Consider the following 6,000-nt stretch of genomic DNA (forward strand, 5'->3'; position numbering starts at 1 on the left):
ATAATCCACAAAACCATGGAGTCTGATTTGTGTTGGCCAGCTACTCCTGAGCGTGGGACCTGTCGTGGAGTGTGTATGATTTTTTACTGTCAAACCTCTGAAGACATCTGACATCCTGTCTTAGAGCAGCCATCGACATATAGCTTCTTCATGCCTACTTCCCTCTCTGTGTGCTGTGGTTTTGTCTGGTTTAAGCTTGTGCAGGTCTTGTGCCTGCTGTCTCAATGTATGTGCATTCCTATGTGCATCAGTCCTGGCGGCTGCTTACCACCTCTGACTTACAGTCTTTCCACTGCCTCTTATGAGTAGATCCCTGTGCCCTGGGGGGAGGGGTTTGAGAAAGACATTGTATTCAGGGCTGAGACCTCCAAAGTCCCTCACTCTCTACATGTTGTCCAGTTGTGCATCTCTTTGCTAATTACTATCTCTGTAAGATGACAGCTTTTCTTCTTTAGTAACATAGTCTTGTTTAGTAGCACTTTCCAGAACTATAAGCACTAGCCAGTAGAGGTGAAGTTTCCAGGTGAACCCTAGTTAGACTTCTCTATGGTCTATAGGAATGTGGTATCTTCAGCAATAAGATCTTACCACCAGGTTGTGGTAATGGAAACAATAGCATTGTCAATGCCCTGTGATGTTTAGGGATCTTATTTGGTAGTATATGATGTCTAGTTAGGGTATTGACTCCCATTATAAGTTGATTTTCTTTAAACTCCTTAATTTTGCCATTTGGTAAATTGTTAGCTCTAGGGTTTTTGTACATAGACTTTATTATGTTTAAAGATGTTCTTTATATTGCTGGCTTATGTCTGTCATGGGATATTTGGGACTTAATCAGATGCTTTTTCTTAATCAGTCAAGATAATCATGTGATTTTTTGTTCCTAAGTCTACCTGAATGCTATATTACATTTATTGATTTGCATATGTTCAACAAAACTCATGTCTCTCATATAGAACCAATTTTACTGTGGTGTATAATTGTCTTAGTATGTTCTTCAATTTGGTTTGTAAGTACTTTTTGAAAATTTTTTATCTAAGACCATTAAGGAAGTTAGTCCATATTTTCCCCTCCTTTCATACTGCTCTTCTCCCCACTCTCCAGATCTCTGTCTCCCTCTCACCCCACGCCAAACACACCTCTCTCCTTATCAAGTTTTGGAATCAGGGATCAGTATAATACTAACTTTGTAGAATGACTTATTAGTAATATCTGCCTTTATAATTTGTGGAACAGTTTGTACAGAATTGATGATGTTTTCCTTAAAATTCTTAATAGATGAATTCTGATGTGTAAATATAACACATTTTCAATACCCATTGGTCAGTTGAAAGACAACTATACTGTTTTTATGTTTTAACTATTGTGAGAACAAAAGCAATGAAAGCAGATGAACAGGTATCGCTAGACTTCAGTGGACCAGAAGTCCTTCAGTGTGTACTCAAGAGTGGTGTAGCTGGATCCTACAGTGAATCTGTTTTTAGCTTTTTGAAGCACCTTCATGGTAATTTCCATAGTAGCTGCACCAGTCCATGTTCCCATGCAGAGACTAAGTCTTCCTCTTTCCTCACATCTATTCCAGAATTTGCTGTTCATTGTTTTTTTTCCTCAGCCATTTTTGACTGGAGGGAGCTGAAATCTTCAAAAAGTTTTAATTTGTATTTTCTTGTTAGGTAAAGATGTTGAGCATTTTAAAAAGCATTTCTTGGCCATTTATAGTTCATGTTTTGAGAACTTCCTGCTTAGTTCTATGTACTATTTTTTAATTTGGCTGTTCATTTGTTGTTATTTGATTTTTTAAAATTCTTTATATATTATAGATATTAATCCTCTGTATAACTGGTAAATATTTTTCCTTGTTCTTTAGGTTTCCTCTTTATTTCAGTGTTTGATGAGGTCTCATTTATTAATTGTTGGTCTTAATGTCTCTGAAACCATAATCTTGATCTGAAAGTTCATTCCTGTGTCAGTGAGTTCAAATATTTTATCTACTCTCTCTTCTATCTGACTGTCATGTCTTACGTTGAAGCCCTGGATCCATATGGAGTTAATTTTGTGCACAGCAAGAGATGAACAGTGAGTTTCATTCATTCTTTTACATGTAGTTTGAGTGTGACCAGTACTATTTGTGGAAGATTCTGTCTTTTCTCTAAAGTGTTTTGTTGGCTTCTTGCTAAAAATCCGTTTACTCTAGAGTCTGGGAGTGGGGGATTTTCTGTGGGTCCTCACTTCTATTCTACTGAACAATGAATCTGTTTCTGTATCAGTCCCATGCTGTTTTAATAACTATAGCTCTGTAATATATCCTATAGCCTAAGTACTGGGAACTGGGTACTAGGTGATACCTCCAGCAGTTTTTTGTTTGTTTGATTTTTAGGATCATTTTGGCTATCCTGGGTCTTCTGTATTTCCATATGAAATTTAAATTGTTTCTTAATTTCTGTGAATAATCTCATTAGAATTTTTATGGGAATTCTGTTTAACCTGAAGATGGAGTTTGGTAGGACAACAATTTTAACAGTATCCTGCCAATCTATGGTCATTTTCATCTTCTGATAGCTTCTTCAACTTCTTTTCCAGTGTCTTAGAGTTTTCACTGCACAAGTATTTCAGTTATTTTCTGAGGGGGGATGAGGAAGTTCATGTTTCTGGAGTGATGGCACCTAAGCTTTGAAGTAATCTTTTGTAAATAATCAGAGCTTTGTGGGGTTGCCCTTCCTACAGGACCTTCAGAGCCTTTGCATGACCTCAGTCTTGCAGTGGCTGAGAAATGCTCAGAAAATGGTTCTTTCACACAACTCCTAGACCAGACCTTTTGGTGAACCATGAATCTGTTTCTATGCGGAAAGAGGTTTTGGCATATGCAAATTGACTTGCTAAAAGGTCTTTTGTGTAACAATGAGTAGAAGTTTCTGCAAGATTGCTCTGGGTTTAGTCCTCAGAGTCTACTTTCATTCACCAACAAGATATGATCCAAATTAATAAAATTAGAGATGAAAAGACAGACATTACAATAGGCACTAAGGACATTTAGAGAATCATAAGAATATGTGTAAAAAAAGAAATCTGTATTCTACCAAATTGGAAAATATAAATGAAGTGGATGCACTTCTAGATATCTACAACCTACCAAAGCTAAACAAGATAAAATGGGACTTGGAACAATGATTCAACAGCTGTGCATACTTGCAGAGGACCCAGGTTCAGTCCCCAGCATCCAGCAGAATAATGGATCTTGTTTCCTCATCCATTCTGTTAGTCTGTGCCTTTTTATTGAGGAATTGAGTCCACTGATATTGAGAGATATTAATGACCAGTGATTGTTAATTCCTGTTATTTTGATGTTGGTGGTGTTAGTGGAGTGTGTGTGTGTGTGTGTGTGTGTGTGTGAGAGAGAGAGAGAGAGAGAGAGAGAGAGAGAGAGAGAGAGAGAGAGAGAATGTGTTCATGAGCACTCTCACACATGCGTGTGCACACTTCCCTTGTTTTTGCTGTTATGGAATTACTTATTTCTTGTATTTTCTTGGATATAGTTATCCTTCTTGGGTTGGATTTTTTCCTTCTAGTATTTTCTGTAGGGTGAATTTGTGAATATAAATGGTTTAAATTTGGATCTGTCTTGAAATATCTTGTTTTCTCCATCTGTGATGATTGAGAGTTTTGCTGTATATAGTAGTCTAGGTTGGCATCTGTGTTTTTTTTTTTTTTTTTTTAAGAGATTTCCCTTCTAGCGTGTAGAGTTTCTGTTGAGAAGTCAAGTGTAATTCTGATAAGTCTGCCTTTGTATGTTACCTGGCCTTTTTCCCTTGCGGATTTTAATATTTTCTTTGTTCTGTGGGGTTTGTGTTTGTATTATTATCTAGTGGGAGATTCTTCTTTTCTGGTTCAGTCTAATTAGTGTTCTATAGGATTCTTGTGTGTTTATAGGCATCTCTTTCTTTAGGTTGGGAAAGATTCCTTTTTATGATTTTGTTGAAAATATTTTCTGATCCTTAGAGTTGGGGCTCTTCACCTTCTTCTATTCCTACTATTCTTAAATTAGGTCTTTTCATGGTATCCTAGATTTCCTGGATGTTTGGTGTCAGGAATTTTTTAATTTTAACATTTTCTTTGACTGATGTATCAATTTCTTCTATTGTATCTTCTAAGCCTGATATTCTCTCTTCCATCTCCTATATTCTGTTAGTGATGCTTGTATCTGTTGTTCCTGTTCTCTTCCCTAGGTTTTCCACCTCCAGGATTCCCTCAGTTTGTGTTTTCTTTATTGCTTTATTTCCATTTTCAGGTCTTGGACCATTTTATTTATATCCTTCAACTGTTTGACTGTATTTTCCTGTATTTTCTTAAGGGATTTGTCTGTTTCTTCTTTAAAGACTTCTGCCTGTTTAGTTGTATTTTCCAGTATTATTTTAAGGGATTTATATACATTTCCCCTTTAGAAGCCTCTATCATCTTTATAAGATTGGATTTTTCTTATGTTTATATTGTGTTAGGTTATCCAGGGCTTCCTGTAGTAGGGTAGCTGTGCTTTGGAGGTGTCACATTGTCCTGGCTTTTGTTGATTGTGTCCTTTCAAGGGCCATTAGTCATCTGGATGACTTTGGTCCCTGGAAGTTCCTGTTGTAGTAGGTATTGGGAAGGAGTTAACCTTAATGGTCCTGGTGTGGCAGGCCTCTGATGAGTATCCTTGAGTTGTATGGTTCCAGAGCAGCAGGTCCCTGTGGTTCAGGATCCGCAGGTCTGATGAAGGTGGGCGGAGGTGGAATGATAATGGAGGTCCACTGGGGACAGCAGACTGCTCAGGGCCTCTTTGTAAATTTTTAATGTAGGCACTTGGATCTTTATATTTTCCTCCTAGGATTGCTTTTAATATTTATCAGTGGTTATGTTATGTTGTATTTTCACTTTCATTTTGTTCTCGGAAATTTAAATTTTCTTTTCTTTCTTTCTTTTTTTTTTTTTTTTTGCTTGACCAGTTCCTCATTCAATAATGAGTTGTTTAATTTTCATGAGTTTGTGTACTCACTAGACCTTTGTTTTCTGTTGATTTTAAGTTTTATTGCATTACTGTCAGATAGGAAACACAATTATTTTAATTTTTCTGGATTTTTTTAAATCCTTTGTGTCCCAGGGTGTGGCTGGTTTTAGAGAAGCTCTCATGGGCTCCCATGTATGTGAGTAAAATATTCTGTACACATCCATTAGATCCATCTGATGAATGATATCATTTAATTATGATATTTCTCTATGTTTTGTTCAGATGATCTGCCCATTGGAACAAATGGGACTTGGAATTGCTCAGTATTAATGTGTTGATGTTAATCTGTGTCTTTAACGAATGTGGTTGCACCAGGATTTAATGTATGCATGCTTAGGATTTCAATGTCTTCTTGTTTAATTTCCCACTGATTAGAATATGTGTCCTTTATCTCCTCTGGTAAGTCTTGTTTTTGAGTCTCTTTTAACAGTATTGAAATAGCAATGCCTACTTGCTTCCTTCTTTACACCCTTTCACTTTAAGTGGTGCCTATACCTTTAAATATGATTTTTCTTTATAGACAACAGAAAAATAGATTTTATTTATTAACCCACTCAACTAGATTGCATATTTTGATTAGGGAGTTAAGGCCATTAATAATAAAATTGTTATTGAGAGACATTTATTGATTGCTGTCATTTTTTTCTATTTTTGTTTTTAGTCATATTTTGTGTTTCAGTGATTACAGTTCCATTTTTATTCTTTCTACATTCTTTTGCCTGTACTTATTTCTCTTGTTAAGAGAGAAGTTTCCAGTTTTCTCTGTAGTGGCAGTTTGGTTGACATGAATTCTTCAATCGTGTTTACATCATGGAAAATTTTTTCTTTCTTTTCCAACTATGGGGTATTCTCTGCTGGATACTGTAGTCTAAGTTGTCATCTGTGGTCTTCCAAATTTGGAGTGTATTGCTCTAGGTTCTACTGACTTTTACAGTTCCTATTGAGAAATTGGTTGTTGTTCT

The sequence above is a fragment of the Arvicanthis niloticus genome, chromosome 4, assembly GCF_011762505.2.
Source record: "Arvicanthis niloticus isolate mArvNil1 chromosome 4, mArvNil1.pat.X, whole genome shotgun sequence".
In the NCBI taxonomy this organism is placed as follows: Eukaryota; Metazoa; Chordata; class Mammalia; order Rodentia; family Muridae; genus Arvicanthis; species Arvicanthis niloticus.